Source organism: Larus michahellis, chromosome 11 (assembly GCF_964199755.1).
Source record: "Larus michahellis chromosome 11, bLarMic1.1, whole genome shotgun sequence".
NCBI lineage: Eukaryota > Metazoa > Chordata > Aves > Charadriiformes > Laridae > Larus > Larus michahellis.
The window spans coordinates 6,547,458-6,571,540 of NC_133906.1; the positions used below are offsets into that span (position 1 = coordinate 6,547,458).

At 40.6% G+C, this 24,083-nt stretch overlaps 1 protein-coding gene across 1 annotated transcript in view; it reads right to left on the reverse strand.

Annotated features, from left to right (window-relative positions):
* Positions 1 to 24,083, reverse strand: part of TENM2 (teneurin transmembrane protein 2) — a 1,449,326-nt gene that overhangs the window by 686,465 nt on the left and 738,778 nt on the right. The window lies entirely within an intron of this gene.

Genomic DNA, 24,083 nt, shown 5'->3' on the forward strand with positions numbered 1-24,083 from the left:
TATGTTACTACTACTGTATCACTTTATGGTTTGTTATTCTTAAAACGGCGTTCGCTTTGCTTAGCCCTTGCCTAGTTGCTATTCATTATTTAAAGCATATAACAAATTGGAGTCATGTGGTAATGTCAGAGCTGGCTGACATGATAAGTAAAACTACATAAATGGCCACTAAAGTATGAATTGCAAATGACTATCTTAACATATACACACAGTTAGCATATGAATATAGGTTACATTTGTGTCAAATTACACCAAAAGATTCATACACACAGTGAAATCAAATAAAAACTAGGAATTTTAAAATGTTTACCAATAAAAGGTACTATTTTAAAACTAGTTATTTTATGTTGGTGTATTCTGAGTAATGCCATGTTATAGTAAAAACAATTAATTTTAAAAATATTCTAACAGTAAATGGACTAAACATTGCTTCCCAAATGATTGGTCAATAGCTTGTCATCCCGTTTAGCTGGCATTTATGTCGAGTGTTGCAACTGGTAACCATTTGACTAGATAAAAGCCTATAGATTAAAAAACATACACAATATGCAATTACATGTTTAGTTTCATAATTTAGTATCTCTTTATAATTATACTGGCAATGAAAACAGGCAAGGTAAGGCCTGCTTCTGAAACAGTATTTTCAATAAAAGATATTATCCCTTCTTCCCCACCACGACAGTACATAGCTCACTGGGTACGCTCCACATGTATTTTCCAAAGGAATTTATGAACAGACCTTCCTTAAAAACATTTTAGAAATACAGACCTGGGTAGGGATGTGTGATAAACCTGCAGTCGTGTCGGAGACTGTGTAAAGCAAAAACTGACCAACCCAAGCTGTAACCGTAATCAGGAGGAAACTACTTGAGAAGCTCTTTGCGCCAGAGGGGCTGCAGTCAGGGAGATTCTAGGAAGCGGCGCCTGTGAATTCAAAGTTTCTTAGAGCTTCCTGCACTCCTGTTGTTATCACAAGCAAGACTGTTGAAATGATCTGAGCCAGAATACAGGCACACACTAAAGTATGTGCAAGGACTTCTTGAAAGTAGCTTTATATTTTTTTCAAGGATAGGTTATGCCTGTGAAATAATATAGGCCTATGTATCCTGCCACTTTTTCACCTGAAAATAAATTATAACAACAGGACAATTCTACTGAACTTTATTAAGGGACAGTTTATTTTCACTTCTAATATCTTACCAGATGTTTCTGCTTTTCGGAGAGAATTTGTCTAGGTAACTGAAGGATAGGAAATAGCACTGAACAACATACCAACTCTAGGAGTCAAGTAAGATGAAGTTTTAAAATCGTATTAAATCAGATACAGTATGCAGACCCTATTCCACTCTCCCATGTACATGTGAACGGTCCAAGGATACTCACAAAATGCCACTGAGTTCCGCCCTTGCAGTATCTCAGTATCTCTGCTAAAGGTTTCTATAGGGGCTAGCAAGAATCTTGGTCTTGGCTTGGATTACTACTTTCTTCCATCACTTTTAGCTGTGGCTGTATACTTAGTCGCTTGAACATCTAAAAGCAGAGGAGAATAACTAGAGGGAAGGGCATAAAACAAAAGAATGTCTGATACCCCGAGGCGTTCTTCTCCAATGGACTCAGCGCATACATTGACCCTTGGTGGTTTATAGATGCTATTTCTTGTTCGAGTCCAGTGCCAGAAGGATTTTCATTCCAAGTCTTTCTGGCAATGTTATTCCAGAGGCAGTAGATACTTCACTGAACCTCATATTAATAAGCTATGATGTTAAATAAAGCACCGAAAATCTTAATCAAAGTTATGAGAATCAACAAGAAGCGCAGAAGTAGCTAATAGAAGATTAGCTGCTGAACAAAAGTTTTCTATGATTAATTATATTATAGCACAGTAATTTAGTTTCTCTCGATCTGTAACTTCAAATATCTATACTAATTAGTTGCCAACCTACAACATAATAAATGAGATAATGAAAAAAAGATGTTTTAAATATCCCTTTAAATATCCCTTTCTGTTACATGTATGTTTTGCAGCGTGTTAACAGACAAGATGAATTCTGGGGTTTTTTAGAGGATGTATTAGCATGTATCATTATGTACGCAGATGCCAAATACTAACTTTCTCTCAAGAATAATGTTCAACTGCTAAATCCACAGGAATTTGGACATAAAACGAAATATTGTATATTAGATGAAGGCTGCCATGGGTTAAGCTTAAAGTGAACACAGAGACATCACACCTTTCTCCATCACATTTTCACCTGCTCATGTGGTGCACACTCCTGCTTTGATGGAAAATTCCTTTGGGTCTTCTTGGTGTAAAGCTGTTGGTGCTTGCAGGAAAATTTGCAGAGCAAGTGGTGAATAGAGAATGTTTTCATTTGGCTGTTAAGCCAGAGAAATATCTACAGCATTTTTCACAGTTCATGAAAGGGACTATCACTTTTCTGTTAGCTTTGTTCAATTTGAGAACAAGTTATACAAGCTTTTTTCTTTCATGAATTTGTTTGGGAAAAAATATTTCTTTTTCTGAATTTGTTTTAGAAAACTGCAGTTCTTAGATTCCAAATGCATACAGAAGAAATTTGCAGTATTCCCCATGTAAGCTGAAGAAACTCTTAAGGAGCGTTGCACAGACCGAGGCAGTACTATTTATTTTCCTGAAAGCAGTGATGACAGTCAAAGCACGAGCAGCGTAGCTTGTTTTATATATCAACCTTGCATGTTTTCCTGTCAGCTTTGCAGTTTGTCATCCACAGCTTAGCCTCCAAATGGCATGAACTTTGAGGACAGCATGCTGAAATGAAAGACTTGCTGCCTCCTACTGAGGAGAAATAGGGCCACCAAGGCATAGCAGAATATCTGTTTATTCCACTTTATGTAGCCCAAATTGTGGAAAAATATTCCATTATTAGTAGAAACATAATATAATTCTGTTAATGGTAGTATAATTTGTTGTTACTATTTAGAGTGAATCTGTGAAGAATCTAGCTGGTATAACAGATGAAATCATGAAAGAAAATACTAAATGCAAAATCCCATATACAAAAGCAAAGAATGAGTTGGAGCAGCTGCAATAGCTTATTATAAATACTTACCAGGATTGTTCAGCTAGAGCAGTGTTTGCCAGCTGGAGTGCGGTTGTTCTGAGAGGGAGGTGAGATATCCCTCCTCTCTATGTGCAGAAACAACGCAGCTAACTGAGCATAAATGCACAAAACGGGATGGCATTTTATTGCTGGAATGATTCTCAGAGACAAAAACGTGTTAGAGCACTTTATGGCAATGTTGCCAGAGAAGTAACTGGCCAGTCTGGAGCACACTGATAAAGTTTAGTCTTCTATCACTGAATCTTTTTATAAATCTTATCAGTTGTTGGGGGTTTTTTTTCCCCCTCTTACAGGTGTCAGTTACAGCTGTGTAGTCAGCAAACTGTCTGGGTATAACCTGCATCATTTTCTCCTAGTTCTGCCAGAGGACTGACTGGCTGGGAATTGCACGTGTCCTGAGCGGCTACATTTATGACAAGAAACTTCCCATTGAGTCACGTGTACAACTTACCTTGTCAGCTTATGGACAACATTAGTTTGCAAGGTGATAAAAATTAGTATCGCATAAATAAAAAAAGGATATCCAAACATGCATCAATATTTAAAACAAGTGCAAGAGGCCTTTTTCATTAATTAAAACTGGCATACACTGAGATTATTAGACTGAAGGCGTACAGTATGTTGGTCATTATGTTATAATCAGTTTGAGTACGCTAAAAACACAGCATGAGACTAAGTTCCCACAGACTTGCTGTTGTACTGGTTAAACAGCACTGATCAAACTCTTTTATTTGAGGTTTGATCTAAAGCCCATGAGAGCCTGGCTATTGCATTCAGTGGGCATGGAGTTCAACCCTTGATGAAACGGAGCGCTTTATCCTTGTATAATTCAATTACTTATGTCACTTGCTGAATATATTATTTCTTAGGTAATTCTTTACATGTAACCACCAACAGGCAGAACATCCAAAAACCTCAGACCACTCATTTTTGTTGTTGTCCTTTTCAACTCTTTCAAATCCTATTTTTTACTGCCTCCTGCTTCTGCTATCACTAGTATCAGCAAAAATAGTGTTTTTCCTGTAACAAGTAATATTTATGGTATCATTGTGAAAGGCTTTTGCATGCTTTTAGTTACAATACACCACATGTCTTATGTTCGTTTTAGAAAATGATACTTTAGCAACTGGTATTTTATTAAATTAACTGCTGCAGTGTCGCCATATTTTACTGTGAATTGCAGGTACTCAATATAATCATGCATGTCCACATAAAGGTGGATACAGCTTTTTTTATTACATTTGTCCATGTCTGGCTAATTTGACCATCATCATACACAATCACACAGAATCACAGAATGGCTGAGGTTGGCAGGGACCTCTGGAGGTCATCTTGTCCAACCCCCCTGCTCAAGCAAGGCCACCTAGATCTGGTTGCCCAGGACCATGCCCAGACAGCTTTTGAACATCTCCAAGGATGGAGAATCCACAATCTATCTGGGCAGCCTGCTCCAGTGCTCAGTCACCTTCACAGTAAAGTGTTTCCTGATGTTCTGACAGAGTCTCGTGTGTTTCAGTTTGTGCCCATTGCCTCTGTTCCTGTCACAGGACACCACTGCAAAGAGCCTGGCTCCATCTTTACACCCTCCCTCCGGGTATTTACACACATTAATGAGATCCCCCTGAGCATTCTCTTCTCTAGGCTGAATACGCTGAACAGTGCCAGCTCTCTCAGCCTTTCCTCATATGCAAGAAGCTCCAGTCCCTTCGTCATCTTAGTGGCCCTTTGCTGGACTCTCTGCAGTAGCTCCAGATCTCTTTTTGTACTGGGGAGCCCAGAACTGGACACGGTGCTCCAGATACTGCAAGGATCAAGTCTGGGAAACATTTATTCACAATAATACATAAACTAAAGCATAATGCGAAAGAATTATGAGAACTTACAGTTTAAAAGCATTAGGAAAAGTGGAGTCAGAAGTTACTACATACAAACATCAATAAATGAAAGGAATGAGATTGCAGGTTCATAACGGAGCAGATGAATACAGAGAACTTTTTGCACTCTCTAAATAATATAATAGTAATCATGTCTGCTGTGGAGAGGATGAAACATGGCAAATCATCCATTAGTAAGTATCTATTTTCCTTGAAAAATGCCTAATTATTCAGCAGAGTAATTTAATGTTCTGTATTAAGCTTAGAGGCACGCAGATTAAAATACCCACATCAATGGTCTCTGTTCAGTATTCCCTAGTCACTCCCACCAAAACATTCACAAACCTCAGCAGGGAATTTTCCTGAGAAAATCAGCTAATAATGTATTGTACCCTGCAAATGAGCCCTTAAATCTCTGAAGTTGATTTTTGTCTACCAAACCACAAAACTCTCTCCTTCTGTTAAGAATCCTCTCTGCCCATGTACTGTACCTCTCTATATATGCCAAGACATAACTCTGGCTATCAAATCTAATGAATGAAAATATCACAGTTTAAGGCAAAGCAAAAATTTAGTCTCTAATAAAGAGACTCAAATAAAGCCAACAATAAGTGTTCATATTTCAGGTGAAATAGAAGACAGAAATTTGGAGGCCTGTGGAAACACTTGAAAAGCAATTAAGTCCCAGCCATAAAACAACTAGTAAGATATGCTTCCAGGCTACCAAGCAGCAAGCCTGTAAAGGAGCCAGTGGATCTACTGGACCAACAGGAATGGAAAGGAACCCCTATGTAGAAAATTGGCATTGCAGAGTAGCTAGATGACAAGTCTGTAGAGATCTGCCCCAAAAATATTTGAAAAAAAAATACTTAACTTGAGAGCTAATGGTCCCAACCTTTTGCTTGACACCAACAGTATGAATCAGGATGAAATCAAGTAAAGGAAAGGGACTTGCAATACCATGAAACCAGAGTCAATAACAAATTATTTTACAGAATTATTTTCGTGAAAGCAAAGATGAGGAAAATTTAGCCATACTAGAAGATACTGTACTAATTAACAGGAAATTGGTAACTGCACTGGCTTAGAAGTTACCAGCACTGAATAATAGTGAACTTAAAAAGCAAGCAGCTGAAATTCTCACAAGGTATGCTATTTATTATTAAAAATAAGTGAGAAATGGGGGTAAAAATGTAGCTGTCTTTAAAAGTAAGACGAGCAACGCCTGTGTCAATAACAGATAACAGACTAACATAGCAATTGAAGGACAGTATATTCATCAAACACCAAAACAAGTACGGTATGATAGGGTCAAACATCTTTAATCTCCAATTTACTATATGAAATGAAGAAGCACTCAGTTGGAACATGCGGAGATCACATTCCACATACTCTAGCATATTAAATGTCAGTGGAATTAGCTATGAATCTGACCTAGAAAAAAACAGTATGTGCTTAAATTACAGAATATCTACATTTACAGCCTCATCTTTTCTTTTTTTTTTTTTCCCCACCAATGCCAAGTCCTGCTTAAGTACTGTAGATACTGGATCTTAATGACTACACGATTTTGACCACTACTGAGATTATTAGGCCATGCCAGCCCCAGCATGGGACAAGGAGAAGGGAGGGCTATTAAGAGACACACTTTTCTCTTAAGCCTTTTCTGGTTTTAGTCAGTATTTTGTGTGTGCGTATATCAATGTTTTTCTGTGTTTATACCTATCAGGACAATGCAGCAACAACATCTTTCAGTTACGCAGTTTCTTTCCTCTAGGAATCTGAAAGTATTTCACATGCTTTAATTTAGTCTCCCACCTACAGAAGTGTGCGCAATAGTGCTTTCTGCCTTAAGGCTAGATTCAGTAAAGTACTTACACACCTAACTTGTAAGGATTTCACTACAGAGGAGGGCAGAGGTTACACTTGGGCCAGGCACGACCATGAGCGTGTTTAACTTGATTCCCAATGTGGTTTTGGCCTAAGTCAATTAGCACACTCCCAGACAGGTCCTGCACACAGCTGAGGTGACAGCATTGGCCAATGCCCACTCCTACCCAGCCTGGTTTGGAGATAAGGAAAGCTAGCTGTATGCTAGATTTGATGATGTCATGCCAGATTCTGCCCCACTTTCTTTACTGTACAGAACTTCATGTAATGCATTTTTATCCAATAACCATGTAACATAATATAAAAAACCAGTACAGAGATACGAAACTTGAAAGGAAGAGCTTTCTATGCCAGAGTCCATCCTACTTCTTGTGCCCTTTCTCACCAGCGGAATAAGGCTTGAATTCCCTTCTGCATCATAGCAGAACTTCAACTGGAGTGTGAGAAAAATGTGAGAGGAAAATCCCCCATTAAAAAAGACCATCAACTCAGGCCCTCCGTTTCCTGGGAAAGAGACCTCTTTTATGAAGCAGTGATATTGTTGTAGCCATGATAATCTAAGGGTACAAGTTTGAAGGAAAAGTTATTATCTTTCTAAGGCTAACTGACGCAGTGAGACAAAACCCCCACCTTTTTCCAGGTCTGGTGGTTTGTTAGTAGGCAGGACGAGCTACTACCGTTGCCTTCCAGTGGGCTATGAATGAATACGGAAGGCTGTCAGAGTATCCGTCAAGGACAGGGCTAAGGAAGCGGGACAGATCACCCCCAAATCATCATTCCTTTCCCCCTTCCAAATGATTATACATCATCATCTCTAATCACCTCCAGGCCAGTGATGAGCATGCATTAAGCCCACTTACGCAGACTGTATTAAGTATGATTACTCATTACGCTGCAAGGTTACATGGAATATATGGATCGATGTATGGCAAGGCTCCACATCAAGGCTTAAACATTCTTCTGACAGTTGCAAGGACTTTTTTTACTTTTTAAATTTTTGAGGTAAGGGTAATTTAAATATAATTGCTTAAGATCAGGGCATGCAATCCTAGCAAAAGCAGGGGTCTCAAATTTGGGGAGATGTAGTGCTCTCCAAGACATTCTCTCCAGCCTATCCAAAGGGTAATATGAGGCATTTTGATTCAGCTAAACCTTGTCAGTCTGGGAGCTGGGAAGCCGAGTCTGCAAGGAGGGAGAAGTGTTCCACTGCTCAGTGTTGCCCAGTAAAACTCCGCAGCTGGCAGCAGGACTGTGGGGAATACAGCCGAGCTGACAGCTCCGGGCAGCTCAGCGCTCGGTCACTGCTACATTCTGCACAGACTTTGCTCTCCTCACTCAGAGCCGGCTGAGGATCCGGAGACCAGAACCCACACATAAAAAGGAGGAGAGGGGTAAAAACAACTGATGCAATCTGCGAAGTTTTGCACAATCTGAGCATGGGTTTCCAGGAAAGCATTTTTCAATTTATATTCCTATACTTCTTTGAAGTTCATTACTGGATTTAGGGCTTAGGTTCTATTTTTTTTTCTGAACAATAACTTATTTCTTAACCAGTCTCTCTTGCAACCAATAACTATTGCCTCTTTTGTAAACTGCAGTCCCCCTTGTTGCCAGTAATATGTGTTTTGGGGGAATGACTTAAATGACAAAATGCTTACTTGTAACAACAAAAGAAATGATACAATATAAGCTAAGTTTTAATAACTGAAAAGATCTTTAATTAAAATTGCTTTCCATTCAGGGGCTAGAGTTTTATTTAACCAGCTGCCCTATGAAAGTTATTACCTAGAGTTTTCATTTTCCCAGTACACAGCTGCAGAAAAGATTTTATTCTGGTGAATGAAGAGCTTTACAACAGCAAGGACAAAGCTCACTTAAACTAACAATGGAACCATGGCAAAAGTCATAACCTTCTGCTGTCTTAGGGGAAGCACACTTTCTGAATATAATCTCTCTGATTATGCCTAGTATGCAAAATGCAGTTTTATATCTGCAGCTCAAATAGATTTCAGTATTACCACTGAATACTAATCACTGATGCAAAAAACGTACAGCTCCCTCAAGGCATTTCAAAAATCTTGATTATTTAATCAGTGCTCTCGATTTATAAGGCGAGCTGGTTGATGACTACCAAAATGTGACACATTGGACACTATCCAGATGGAATGCCAGTTTTCATTTGGGGTTAAAGAGGTAAAACTCTACAAGAGAGGTTTTCTAGTATCCTGGACTAGAGCTAGAGTTATATCAGATGATAAATAAAACCTGGCAGTTTGGCTTGCACATAATATTAAAACAGAAACTTCACTGAACTGTCAGTTGTAAAATGAAGTAATCAACTTTCCTTCTGATTATTCTCCATTTCCACTATGGACTTTTTATTTATTTCACGTCTTCCATCTTAATGTCCTCTTATTTTTTTAAATAGCACTACATTTCTATAAATATATTAGCAATAAGAAGAGGACTAAGGATTATCTCTGTCCTCTAGTAGATGGGGCCGGCAACATAGTGACCAAGGATGAGGCAAAGGCTGAGGTACTTAATGAAGTCTTTGCCTCAGTCTTCAGCAGTAGGACCAGCTGTTCCCTGAGCACCCAGACCCCTGAACTAGAAGACAGGGATGGGGAGCAGAATGAAGCCCCTCTAATCCAAAGGGAAACGGTGAGGGACCTGCTTCAGCACCTGGAGGTGCACAAATCTATGGGGCCGGATGGGATCCACCCAAGGGTATTGAAAGAGCTGGCGGAGGTGCTCGCCAGGCCACTTTGCATCATTTATGAGCAGTCCTGGACAACCGGGGAGGTCCCAGCTGACTGGAGGTTAGAAAATGTGACACCCATCCACAAGAAGGGCCGGAAGGAGGATCCGGGGAACTACAGGCCGGTCAGTCTGACCTCGGTGCCTGGGAAGGTCATGGAACAGATCCTCCTCAGTGCCATTACACGGCACATGCAGGAGAACAGGGTGATCAGGCCCAGTCAGCATGGGTTTGTGAAGGGCAGGTCATGCCTATCAAACCTAATATCCTTCTATGATAAGGTGACCCACTTAGCGGATGAGGGAAAAGCTGTGGATGTTATCTACTTGGATTTTTGCAAAGCTTTTGACACTGTTTGCCACAGCATTCTCCTGGAGAAACTGGCTGCTCATGGCCTGGACAGGTGTACTCTTCGCTGGGTAAAAAACTGGCTGGATGGCCGTGCCCAGAGAGTGGTGGTAAATGGAGTTAAATCCAGTTGGTGTCCGGTCACAAGTGGTGTCCCCCAGGGCTCGGTGCTGGGGCCGGTTCTCTTTAATATCTTTATCAATGATCTGGATGAAGGGATCGAATGCACCCTCAGTAAGTTCGCAGATGACACTAAACTGGGCGGGCGTGTTGATCTGCTTGAGGGTAGGTTGGCTCTGCAGAGGGATCTGGACAGGCTGGACCGATGGGCTGAGACCAATGGTATGAGGTTCAACAAGGCCAAGTGCCGGGTCCTGCACTTGGGTCACAACAACCCCATGCAGCGCTACAGGATTGGGGCAGAGTGGCTCGAAAGCAGCCCGGCAGAAAAGGACCTGGGGGTGCTGGTTGACAGCCGGCTGAATATGAGCCAGCAGTGTGCCCAGGTGGCCAAGAAGGCCAACAGCATCCTAGCCTGTATCAGGAATAGTGTGGTGAGCCGGACTAGGGAAGTGATCGTCCCCCTGTACTCGGCACTGGTGAGGCCCCACCTCGAGTACTGCGTTCAGTTTTGGGCCCCTCGCTACAAGAGGGACATTGAGGTGTTGGAGCGTGTCCAGAGAAGGGCTACAAAGCTGGTGAGGGGTCTGGAGGACAAACCTTATGAAGAACGACTGAGGGAGCTGGGCATGTTTAGCTTGGAGAAGAGGAGGCTGAGGGGAGACCTCATCACCCTCTACAACTACCTGAAAGGAGGTTGTAGAGAGATGGGGGCTGACCTCTTCTCCCTGGTGACAAGTGATAGGACGAGAGGAAACGGGTTCAAGTTACGTCAGGGGAGGTTTAGATTGGATATTAGGAAACATTTTTTCACTGAAAGGGTTATTAAACATTGGAATAGGCTGCCCAGGGAGGTGGTGGATTCACCATCCCTGGAGGTGTTTAAAAAAAGGGTAGATGGGGCACTTAGGGACATGGTTTAGAAGTGGCTTTTGTCAGGGTAGGTTAAAGGTTGGACTCGATGATCTTCAAGGTCCCTTCCAACCTCAGCAATTCTATGATTCTATGATTCTATGATTACTTTTTTACAAATACAGAAGCGATGAGTGCTGCCTTTTCATAAGCACTAATTTCCCAACCAGCTGGATGCAAAATTTTAAGAGTCAGGTTTCTTTTCCCCAGATCTACAGATATATATATATGTATTGAAAAATAATTTTGTATCTACATGTCTGTATATCAACAGATGCTTAGGTATATATGAAAATCATTTTAATTCCTGCTTTAAAATGCAATGGAATTGTCAAAAATTGTTTAAGGTAAGAACAGGTTTTTACTACCTAAGTTGCTTGGGCTTTGACAGTCCCAGGTGCATCTTTAATTGTTAGCAATGATATTCTGTTAAAGAAGGTTTCCACGTAAAATTTCCAACAGTTTTCCTATTAAGACTTTAAGGAACAGAAGGACTTCAAATTGAGATAGCAAAGAATTAAATTCTTATTTAGACACCTAACTCCAGGCCTGACCCCTAGAAGTTAGCAATGTGATCACTGTATGTACGTGCCTATATGGCTATAGAGGCCTAACACTCAAACTAATCTTGAAGGTATGGTCCTTATTAGAAGCAGTAACTGTCACTTAAAATTCAGAGCAAAGTTAAAACTTTGCCAAATTAGTCCTTTGTGTGTGTCCATGCTGGCAGCGGGTGGCACAAGTGGAGCACCTGGAGGCACACAGAGCTGGCGTCAGTCTCCCCAGGCAGGCGGGAGTGCAGGCTGTGCCTTGCTGCGTGCCGGGGCAGCCAGCCTGTGCTTGGCACCAGCCTCTGCTGCTGTGTCTTCACCGTTACTTATATCTGAGCTATCAGCGATAAAGCTAACATATCAATGCAGATAACCACAGCTCCCTGGCAAGTGGTCAGCATATCATGTCAGCAGAACTGAACATGTACCAATCTGTAAGGATAACCCCTGCACACACAAGCAATTTGAAGCAATCTGACTTGGAGGTTAAAAGCATCCTCACATCCCAGTGCAATCCCCTCAAGCCTTCCAAAACCAAAATGACTAAAATTATAATCAAAACATAGGACCTTGATGGAAAGTTTAACGACAAATAAGTATTAAAAGTATCAAAAGCCATCATACCAACATGCTGTGAAGTTACCTCTACACCAGAGACAATGACTGAAGTAAAAGACTTGCCATTAACCATCCCGTGCAGCGGGTAAGAAGCTTTCCCGGGAGCTGATGGCCAAGTGAAGGGCCTATTACCATAGAAATGGCAACGGCCCCTCTCCTGGGAGTGGAGGTGCGCCAGGAATTCATCTCACCCCATGGGATGAGGAGCAGGCAGGAGGCTGCTGCCAGCTCCCACCCGGGGCTTGGGAAGGCACAGCTCAGCTGCCAGCAGCCCAGGGGTGCAGGCTGATGCCATGCGGCGTCCAGCTCGCATGAGTCAGTGGTGACGTGGCCTGTGCGGTCCCTGTGCCCTTGCCCCCTCACTCCCTGCTAGCGATGCTTTTGTGTCCTGTTTTCCCATACCCCTGCAGCCCGTGGTCCAGCCTGCACTGAGGTCTGTGGGACTTGGCTCAAGCTCTCAGGGTGCATCAAAGAGTAGTCAGCAGTGCAACGCAGCGATGCAAAGTGGAACTTTGAACTAGCTTGCTTGGGTACAAGCAGCAGCGCCAGCTGGAGCAATGTGAAGAGCAGCATGTGCTGATTTACTGCAGGTAGTTGCCTTGCTGATTGCAGCACAGCTGTACGCTTTCAAACCGCCTCCTGTCTGTCTCCTTCCTTATGTTCTTCCTTCAGTACCTGTGTGACTAATACTCATAAAGAATTGTTTCCAGTCCTTGTTTTAAAAGTTAGCTAGAAATTTCAGTAGTCTGTATTGCAACAGCCCAGCAAAAGGAAACAGAGAGAAGCATGATGGTGAGCAGAGCCCCAGGTGCCCGTCCCTGCCGTCCCCAGCCATCGGGAATGGGCTCTGCAGGGGCGGCTCTGCCCATCTCAGCTGGGCACCAGGCAGGACACACCCCGGATGCCAAACTGCTCCCAAAGTTCTAACAAGTGACAGCGTCACCTCTGCTGAAACCTCACATCTAGGTTTTGGCAAAATTGCAGATTTGTATTCTGTTACGAAGCCAAAACGCTTTAAAAACTGCAAGAGTTCACTTATAAAATCTGTGTTGTTTGGGCTTGTGCCCTTTATAATTACATCCCTGTATCTTTTGCTGTACGTGTAGATTTGTATCATCTGAAGCTTTTGAAAGAATATTTTACTTCACTGGACTTGTGGGTAAGGCAATCGTGGGGCACTTCAAATAGCTGCATTATTTCAATTTTCTGTCATGAAGCCAAAATATCTGCTTGAAACACAGATGGCTATTTCCCTGTCATCATCTAGCTCCTCAGCTGACCTCCTCACCATTTCAACTTCATTCTCTGTAAGAGTTTCCCCTGAGTAGGGAAGCTTTTGCACCACCTTCTTTAAGAGAACAGCGCTACAAACTGCTAAGTGAGGGTGTTTGATCGTATATGAGAATGTCTTACTGAAGACCGTGCCGCTGAATAACACGCTGGGCGATTGCCTCGGGCTCTGGGTATTGCAAGTTACAATGTCATTATATATCACAGGTACCACCAAGCCTTCTGCCACGAGTACAGCACGACAGAAGTAGCTTGTAGGGATTATGTCCCCACGTTCCAGCCTTGCAGAGCAGCAGCCACACAGCAGGAAAAACCCTGGAGCCGGAACCTGCCTAAGCAGGAAAAGAGGTACCTCTCCCCTGCAAGTTAGAGACTGCGCTGCAGAGGAGACTGCTGGGGAAATCACAACCCTGAAAGAGACGGGAACTGAAACTTCTCTTTACACGTAGCCCATGACACCGCTGCCCACCTTGCCTTACCCTTTCCCCAAGTCCCACCTAGCCTCACTAGGGGTAACCATGTCACAGAGATCAAAAACCCACAAGATTTCATAAAAAGCTCCACAGAAAACAGAGTCAAGAATACTCTTCTGCTACCATGCCATTCTGCTTCTGCTATTTAAACTGAGGCAAAATTTCAATTCTCCTTCACTGGGCCTAGCTAAGCAAAGTTAAAGCCAGTTCTCTGGATGCATCTGAACCATTAAGGACTTCTTGCATGGAAAGACCCCCTGTTACGCCTCTGCTATACAGCCACCAGGACATGACTCCTGTCAACTTCTCCACATCCTGGTATAGACACATGTTGTGTAATCACACATTTAATCTTAGCTATGGTCTTAATTCTTCTACTTCCCACTTTGTTCCTAAATACACCTCTCTCCACATTCTTGAACTTTTATTTTTAATAAAAAGAAACCAAAATAGTCTTGGCAAAGCATCTCATAAAAATCATCTTGTGGATGGGGCTTGTGTTTACAGAACATTGCACAACAGGGACGAGGAAATTATCTGAATAATTTCATGTACATGACACCAGCAGCAGGATATAGATGCACTAGGTCAGGACAGAGAGCTAACATATTTCAGAAAAACGTTTGGACCACTACTTTTCCTGTGTGGTAAGTGTACGCGAAAGCCGAAAACGTCATTATTCTTAACCGCTGTTAAACCAATGACTATGCAAAAATCTGTCTATCTTCAAAGAAGAATTTTTCTGTTTCTTTGGTGCAACCCTATACTGCTGTACCAGAAACATAACAGATGCAGCGAACATTTTTGGGTTTTTTTCCCCAGTTGATGGTGCAACTACAGGAGGAAAGATCACACAGACCTTCCATTCTTCAGAGAGGCTGGGTTTAAATAAATGTTCAGCATTTCTGACTCCTTGAACAAAAGACTTGTTATAGAAGTAGAAAGCAATATCCTAATTTTGCCTTACAAAATTCTGCTTCACAAAAATTTGCAATAGTAACATCAATAGAGATAAAAGCTGTACCCAAAACATTACACACATGTCGAATTATTCGTGAAAACAATATTACATTCCCATTTTCAACAGTTACATTGATTCCAATCTGTGTCCTACACATGTGGGGTATGCTATTTGAATACACATAGTAGGAAAACAGATAACTACTTTCCAAAAATTGTATATGAACCATATATCATTAAAAACAGAAAGTAGCAATACATTTACTTTATTAGTAGGAAACCTGCAATTTTGTAGAGTAACTAAAGGGCAGTAACACCTCAATCACTGAGAAATTCAAATGTTTCTGAAAACATACAGCAATATACGTATTAAGTGTAGGGAGAGATAATCTATCTGTTTCCAGACAGATTATTTTGATTTGCAAGGACAGAGAACTGAGAGACTTTATTTCTTCTATTTACAGACACCTTTGTCAGAACTAATAACCCAATTCAAAGGCAAGAAGTTTCATAGTACTTAACTATGTGGCCTCTAACATGTCATGCTGATTGAATTCATATGATCTTATATATTTGAGCATCAAAAGCCCTTTGGTTTTCTTAATTAGAAACTAGATTCGATGCAACTTGCCTAGAAAATAAATTAAATTCATATACATTACCTCTGAGCAATGAGAAATAGCACTGATTGAACAGGGCTGTTTAAATCTCTGCGGTTGGCAGTGTTCATCAGTGAATTTGTTTACAAAGTGGAAAGAATGAGATGCTGTCAAAGAATGAAAAATAAAAGCTAGATTTCTTGGGAAGGAGACATCCGTCTTTTTCTATTTGTAAATGCTGACGAGCAGGGTTTAAGGAGGGCTAATGTCATCCATTCATCTTAATTAAGGAGTTAATTGCTCGTGTATCCTGATTTGGTTAGCTGATCTTAGTAGCATGAAAAGCGTTTGCTTCTATGTATTTTATTGACCACTATTATGACATCATCAGTAAGACTCAGGATTTATTCATGCCTCAGCCTAAACTCATAACTTTAATAGCCTCCTACATGATAAAACTTTCAAGAGGGAAGGAGTTCTTTAGCATGGTACAGAATACCGAGAGGTCTGTTCAGCCCCTGCTCAGAAACTGTTAAAATGTCTCAGTTCAGCTGTCATTGAAGTATTACTTCAAAGTCTAGAGTCATGGAGATAAGTAAAAAGTAATTTTAAAGGCTAGTTCTCAGCAAATGTATATATGGAAATAGCATAAAACATCTAAAAATCGCATATCAAATATAAGCAAGAGACTTATTACTATTCAATTTTTCACATCTGTAGTCATAGTCAAGTAAGCACTGACACAAAAACAGACAGGCGAGGCTGACAGCATGTTCTATGGATTAAAGACCAAATTGGTTTAGTCATATGTCTTACAACACAAAGAGGGGAAACTCAGATCTAAAGAAAGACCAGTTAACTAACTAGGAAGTCTGAGAGGGTTTTCTGTACAATGTCTTTTAAAATTTACTGCAGTTCCTGATGCTATTTCTTAAAGATTCTTCACAAGAATCAAATTAAATTCTACACAAGAGGAAAATGGACAGTACTACTGGTTTTTGATTAATCAGCTATGCAGTACTTAAAAATTAAATAAAAGAATACATTACAAAACACAATACATGGTATTCACTTATCCTGGTAATGAGTCTTCAGAAGTATCTATTTATGTTATGCTACTTTCATGGGATCAATTTCCATTGCTAATAATGCACATAACTTACACGAAGGGTCGAACTGGCCTTTAAGAAGCACCACACACCGAACGTAACTCATCCTAACACAGCCTCGCGTGCTGCGAGCGCTCACTTGGTGTTGTAACAGTCACAGGGCAGCGCCTGTGCGCTCCCCTGAGGTATCTAGAAGGCACTAGGAATAATGTGATAGGGTGCTAGAGCTCATCTAGCTTTACGAAATTCATGGTGGAGTTCACTTTGTGTTTTCTTTAGCTGAGTGGTTCAGAGGCCAGTACTGGCTCCCATGCTTTCCCCGACAGACAGGAAGGTTTCTTTCTAATACTGATCAGGTTTCCATTTTTTCTCAGAAAGCTTTCTGTAAAATATAATAAATAAAATTCTAATAATCTCTGTATGATATGAACACAAAACTACATTGCTCCTCTCACGGAAAAGCAGCAGGCAAGTCCAGGACACACAGTTGAGTATGGTGCAGTAGACCTGTGTTCTCCCAGACCAAGGCAGCCAGCCCCAGAAACAAACTAGGCTGCCTGTGTCAGCTTGATGCTGCCTCCAAACTAATTAGCCTCGCCGAGAAGCAGCATGTGTGAACATGGACACAGGACCATGCTTCGGCAGCCGCTCTCCTCTTAGGTCTCTAGTTTGATGCCATGTGGCTCAGGAACGCGCCTTCAGCCAGCTCATGCACCTCCACGGTTACACAATAATGTGCAATGTGTTAAAGGGAACAGCACTGGAAAGCAGGAGATTTGTTGGCTCTCCCCAACTCTAGAACTGCCCAGCTGGTCAACCTTTAACAAGTTGCTTCAGCTCACTCTGTCCCAGTTATCCCTGAAATCAACTGTATCTCCTTTTAGAGATACTTCGAGACTCACACATGGAAAGGTGCTAACTGAGAGTTAAACAGTATTATTATTTCTGAATAGTTCACTACCGGAAAAGGCAGCATGGTCAATGTATGGGGTTTACAACCAGAGAAGAGGACGACCACTGAGGTTGGATGGGACCTCGGGAAGTCATGTGTCCCAAGCCTGAGCTCAACACAGGGGTTGTTCCAGACCTGAAAAACTCAAGGATGGAGACTCCACAACCTCTCTGGGCAACCTGTCCAGAGTTGGACTGTCCTCAGAGTGAGGATTTCTTCTTTATGTCAAGGAATGTCTGTGGCTATGGAGAAGGCGGCCACGACAGCAGAATTTCTCAGTACAGGTTAGATGTTACTTATCATCTTCTTTTACAGTTGAGTTTCAATTAAAAAATCTTTTTAAATTAAAGATTGTTCCAGTTTTATTTACACTCCAAGCAAACCACTCGGTCAACCTTTCTATCGTATACTTGTGAGTCTAGTGCAGAATCCTTAAAAAGGCTGGCAATAATAAAACTAATATACCACTCTGCCATTTGGGCCTCTGCGCAAGAGTGTTAGCTTACAGAGTCTCTTTTACATCAGTCGGGGCACAGAGGCACTCAGACAGCGCTGTACGTAGGCAGCTACAGCCCTGCCAGGAATCCCGCTCTGTCTCATGCACTCACCAACCTCCAGCTCAGAAATCTCCACACTGCGCTCCTCCCACTGACCACATCTGCAGTGGGGCCGAGATACCAGGGACCTGCTCAGACCACATCTGAGCCTTCAAACCATGACAACGCTTGCTATTTTCAAGATCATACACATACAGGTCAGTGACCCTGGAAACAGTTTTAAGCAACCGCAACTTTTGTATTATTTTTAAATCTCTTCTGTTATCTCCAGTTTCTTAGTTTTCTCATGCATATTCTGAAACTACAAAGTTATTTCCTAAACACTTAAGGGAAAAACTAAAAATGTTTTTGAATATAGACTGTGGACTAGGAGCAGTGACTGTCACTTTTGAAAGCTACTTTACATAACATTAAAATAGAATGTGAGTAAAGAGAAAGGCGTTTGAACAGAAACACTTTGGAAAGTGCTGAAATGAAATCTCTAGTGGCTTGTGAAGTATTTAGTTCAGTTGTTTAGCAACAACAGCTTTTGATTTGTAAAGCTTCTACGATACTTAACCTAAAAAAGAAAGTTTTTAAAGTTTTCTTTAACTAGCTAAAACCACCTGCCGTAGCTTGAATAGAGAGTAAAAGTTCATAAGCACAACCTTATTTTGAGATAACACATTTTTGAATTACTATAGTGTAATTTTTGTACACTACATCAGGCAATGGCTAGTGCAACTTCTTACAATATTACTAGCTTACTAATAAACATGTGCATGAAGTGGAACGGTGCATACAAGTTATAATTCTTTGGCTGTGCCTAGTAACATAAACAGGCCTGATATCATCCATTGAAGAATTGAGGAATTAAACCATCCGAAAGACTGATGTAAAGGATTGGACATGCTAAAAGAGATGGTGAAAAGAGGCTGATAAGAAACGGAACGACATTCCGAAGTGAAGCAACAGACCCACAATGGTTTGTGAATGGAAATAAACATAACCATGAGAAAATGCTTCATCAACATAAGAGCCACAACAAAGCTGTGAATCTCAAGATAAGCAAAAATTGTTTTGAAGAAAAAACCAGCATGCTAGGTAGGACTTCAAAGACTAGAAAAGATCTAATAGACAGAAATGAATAATATAAAAAATAGAAAAGAAGAGAGACCAAAAAAATCATACTAAGCACAAGATCAACTTACTCTATGTCCCTGGTATTACTCTGTTAACCCTTCAGTGCTGACGCTGTGGCACCAGTTTAGTGATTAACAAGAATGAGTATTTCAACACCACAGCAGTCGGCTGTCTTCAGTCAGCTCCGCAGCTCCTCTCCCGAGCCTGCCTCTTCAACCCTCCATCCTGTGTTTCGCCCCACTATGTATCCCCAGCAGCACACCTGCAGTTTACTTCTTGGCTGGAAGGCACAACAGCTACCTTGCCCAGCGCTTTATCACTCCCGTGCCTACCTACCGAATGCACAATTGCCTTTTCAGAAAGAAGCCACACAAATCATTTTGGAAAATGATTTGAAAGCCCACTCGATATTGTATTTCTAATCACAGAGCATAGGAGACAATGCATTCAAAAGACAGACATCGAATAAGTAATTAAGTATCATACCAGTCTGAGGGTAGAAGATGCTGCTATTACAAGAAATACTGGTTTGCTAAATTCAAAAACACCCACAGAAATTATTTTTAACTGGATTAAAGGAAAACAGGCAGGTAAAGCTATGGCTTTATGCAAAATACACTGCAGCATTCTTTGGTTTGGTTCTGAATCATTGACACAAGGAGGATTTTTGCCATAATTTTGAATCCAGAGAAGATATGTAACACCATTAATCTAGGATGGTAGGCAGAAATGGAGTCTAAATGGTGCTGGGGAACCTGAAAACTAAGTGGCTACCACACAGAAAACTATGCATAGAAAAAGAGATGTAAGCGAAGAATCAAAGTCTAACACCTGTTCAATTCTAGATGAAAACAAAAAAGGAATTTAATTTCTAATGTCTTTGCACGTGGGTTTCTTTTCTTTGGTTGGCTGGTTTTCTAAAATTTGATCCTGACAGCTTACTCCACATCTAAGGACATCAGACTCCAGAAACTTCCCTGGGAAAATCTTGATCATGATTCATACACTTCTAAACACCTATTTCAATCCCCTTTCTCAAGTGATTTTGGTTGCCATTGAAAAAGTGTATGTTGTTTTGGCTCAGTATATAGTATGCCATGAAAACCAAATTCTGTTTATAGCAGGGCCAGACTTTCCATTATTTGATTTTAGACAGTCATTTCCAGAGAAAATATCTTTTATATGTCATTACTAATGACACTACAACCTTCTCTAGTTGCCCTCAAGACCTAGCTGTTTTGTATCAGATGATATTTGACATCTCAGTTTGCAATCTTAGAAGCAGTAAAGAGAACACAAACTGTCCTATCAGAAAAAATGGCTTCAGAATCTGGTAAATAAATCACATTTCTATGGTGACGTGATAAAAATTGGTATGTTTGAATCAAGAGTGTACCTGCTTTGTGATTAATTGTGGATGTCAATACCTAGAGGTACCTGCAAAGCAATTAGCACTGTACTTGCCTAAACGTCACCCCATTATAAATACAGAATGGAAATAAATAGACAGATTGGTCTAGTGCATGTTGTTTGGATTTGGAACAAGAATCTCAAAAATGTGAATTTTTTTATTATGCGATACTGATAAGTTACAAAATACTTCTCTCTTTTTTTCTGGTACGCTGTGAGGCTACTGCCACCCATCTCTCAAAAATGACACATGGAGGTCCTTACTAATCAAAGCCATCATCATATTGATGAATCCCAACAAAACCAAACCTATACAAATTTCTGTATTTGTGGCTGTAAATGCTGACACTGACTCAGGCAGAATTTTCTTTGTCGCTGGAGCCCAGATTGCTACATTTTTTAATATGCTTTACAGTAGGCATTTAATTTGATAATCTTTTTCTGTCCTCCTTCCTCAATCTTATAGTCACGTGAACAACTGAGAACAGAAACACAACTATAGGCTGAGAGTTAAGGAGCTGACAAATAAAGGCTGATGTCGCTGTTATACAGGATTGAATATACATTACCAGAGTATCTATCAAAACTGACATTCTATAAAAGGTAAACAATTGAGTTGACCACCCCCCCCACCCCTTTTGGGCATTCAATCATGTTTTTACCATGGATTCAAATCTTCTGGAAAGTAACTGTATCTAAAGATTGGCGGGGGGGTGGTGCTTTTCTATTTCATCACATAGCCAAGATTTTTTTTCCAAATATCTTTCTCCTTTTAACTATAACATATTAGCTGCTGGTGGCCTTTGGAAAGCTAGCGGATCATATGATGCTGGCTCTCCTTCTTTCCATCTGCTAGCCTGCATCATAAGAAAACCAAAATATATATTAAATATTACCTTTTTATGAAACTAATTAGTACAGATGCTGCAAGAATCTCACATGATCATAAAAGGTTTTGTGACAGAACTTCTCTGTTAAAGTAAAGCTCATCTAGAAAGTTGGAAATCCTTGTCTTTAAGGGTCTTTCACTAGTAGCACACACTAAACAATGATCACTGCTGTACGATGAGAGACAAATTAATGAATCAAACATTACAGATTTCATCACATTGGCTCATTTGCATTTAAGCTGGTTTCCAGCTCTGTCATGCATTTGCTTTTAAACGAGCCCCTGTGGATAGTGCTGCAATGTTTGATTCATTAATTTGTTTCTCAGTGTACAGCAGTGCTCACTGTTCAGTATATAGCGAAATACTTTGAAAATATTTGCTTTAACAATCTATCTTTTATTTTAACAAAGAAATAATAACCCTGAAGAAGGAAATGCTGGCCGTTTTATGACATAGCCCCTGCCAAATCTCCCAGTTGCTGCCCCAGCCCATCGTTATACCACTGTGATATTATCTGGATTAAGTCTTCACAGCTTGCTTTCACACATTCTACAATTTCATAAAGCTTTGAGCCAGCTCTTTGGGCTAGTATTACGATGCCCAATTCAGCTCCTGGGAAGTTAAAGGTGGCTTTAAGCCTTTACTCTCTGATCCTTGGATCAGTCCCAAAGAGCGACTTAGATCAGCCTCCCGGATGCTCGGTGACATTCTGCCACTACTGTGCCTAGTACACCGGTTCTTCCACATTATAACAGAGTGGGCTGCTTGGCAAAGCCACCTCTGTGAGAACTGCAAAACTTTGGAATTGGTTTTTGGTTTGTAACAGCTTGAATTTCGTGACCTTACAGTACGCTGAAAGCACCATCTGTTTTAGAAGAAAAAAGAGGCATGTTCCCTAGCTGGTCAGTGCATGGAAACAAGCGTTTTGGTAATTAGCTGGGTAGTTGAGTTCTCAAGTTCCCTTTTGAACCTCAAATTTTCAAGCTTGTGTACTCGAATACAACAGTAATTATACATATACAGCTTTGTTGTAAGGATCATTGCTCATGTTTAATTCTAAGGAAATAAATACACGTCACAAATGAAAAAGATGGAAGCTCTTTTAGTAGGCACTAGGAACTGGAGAAGAAAATGCTTCTCTGGCTAGAACTCCCCTTCCTCTAACAGGGCCATGATAGATTGCAAGGTTATAAAGGCAAACCCATTTGACAAGAGGATACATTTGGACTATGGGATTCATGGAAATGAGGGCTTAATTAAATGTGTTGTTTTTCCCATGAAGCAGGCAGGTTTTCACGTATTGAGAAATGGAGTTAAGTAGCATCAGCGTATTACATTGCATAGCCATTTTCCTCCCACTTTGCTTTTTTTTAAAAAAAGAATCTCTCTGAGCAGCGTCTTATAGACATTGAACCGGAAAAAAATAAATTTAATTGATACCAAACAAAAGAAGGCCATCAAGACAGAAAGGCAACATCCTAAACCTACGTTTCAGAGGACTTAAATGGAAATTAACATAATTCTCACCTTTGCTTACTCCAAGTAATCCACAGATACAACTGTACACTAAAAAAAAAACCAAACCTGAAAGAAACAAGCCCCCTGCCTCACTGTATAACATAACCAGTGAAGCTACAGTACACCAACACAAAGTTGCCCTACAGCCAGAATGATACGACACCAAGAGAGGCTAAGCCGGCTGTATATGAGACATTGCCCTCTACTGATTAACATACATGGAGAAAAGCTGTCTCCTGTTTCCATCACATCAGAAAGCCCCCAGGAAAGACTATTCATTTTCAGTGCCTGTGTAGAAAGGGGGGACGAAGTTTGTAAGGAACACTCATACCTTTGGAAAGACAGCTTGGCATTTTTCCTAAAATGTATACCTTTTATTTTCTGCAGCAGAAAACTGCTTGGTCTTTCCTTACAAATGCAACAAACGTGTATTTAACCATATCCTTAGTTCTACCTGCAAGGAATTATATAATGCTCATGAGGTGGGATATTTTAAAAAGTATTTGGAAGGCTGGAGTTATTTTAATATTTATTATGAAAAACGTACCTCATTGAAAAACAATAATCTCCACACCTTTTCCTTGAAAGATCGTATTTCACAAACACAGATCAAATACTCTCAGAGAAAAGCTAGGCCGTCTTCATATGAATGCAAGAATTTGTAAGTATTCTTGTAGGAGCTTGCACAATCCAATTACAAGACGATTTTATATTAAATGCCCAATTAGGTCACTCTTGCGCAAGGTAAAATTTGCTTATACACATAAGTATACTGAGTCAAATAAATATGGCAACAAATACTCAAAAAGGGCGGCAGTAAGATGAAAATATGGAACTCAATGTCAAGAGCACGTTAATTACACTATACTATTGTTTTCTCCCCAGCTCTCCCACCAGACTCATATGGAGGTAGAATAGTAATGATGGAGGAGGAAATGAATCTTGTCATGAACAAATGTGCGCACTGTCCTACTTCTATCTTAATCGGAAGAAATTCTGTGGCTGGTTGCTTCTCTAACTCATAAAAT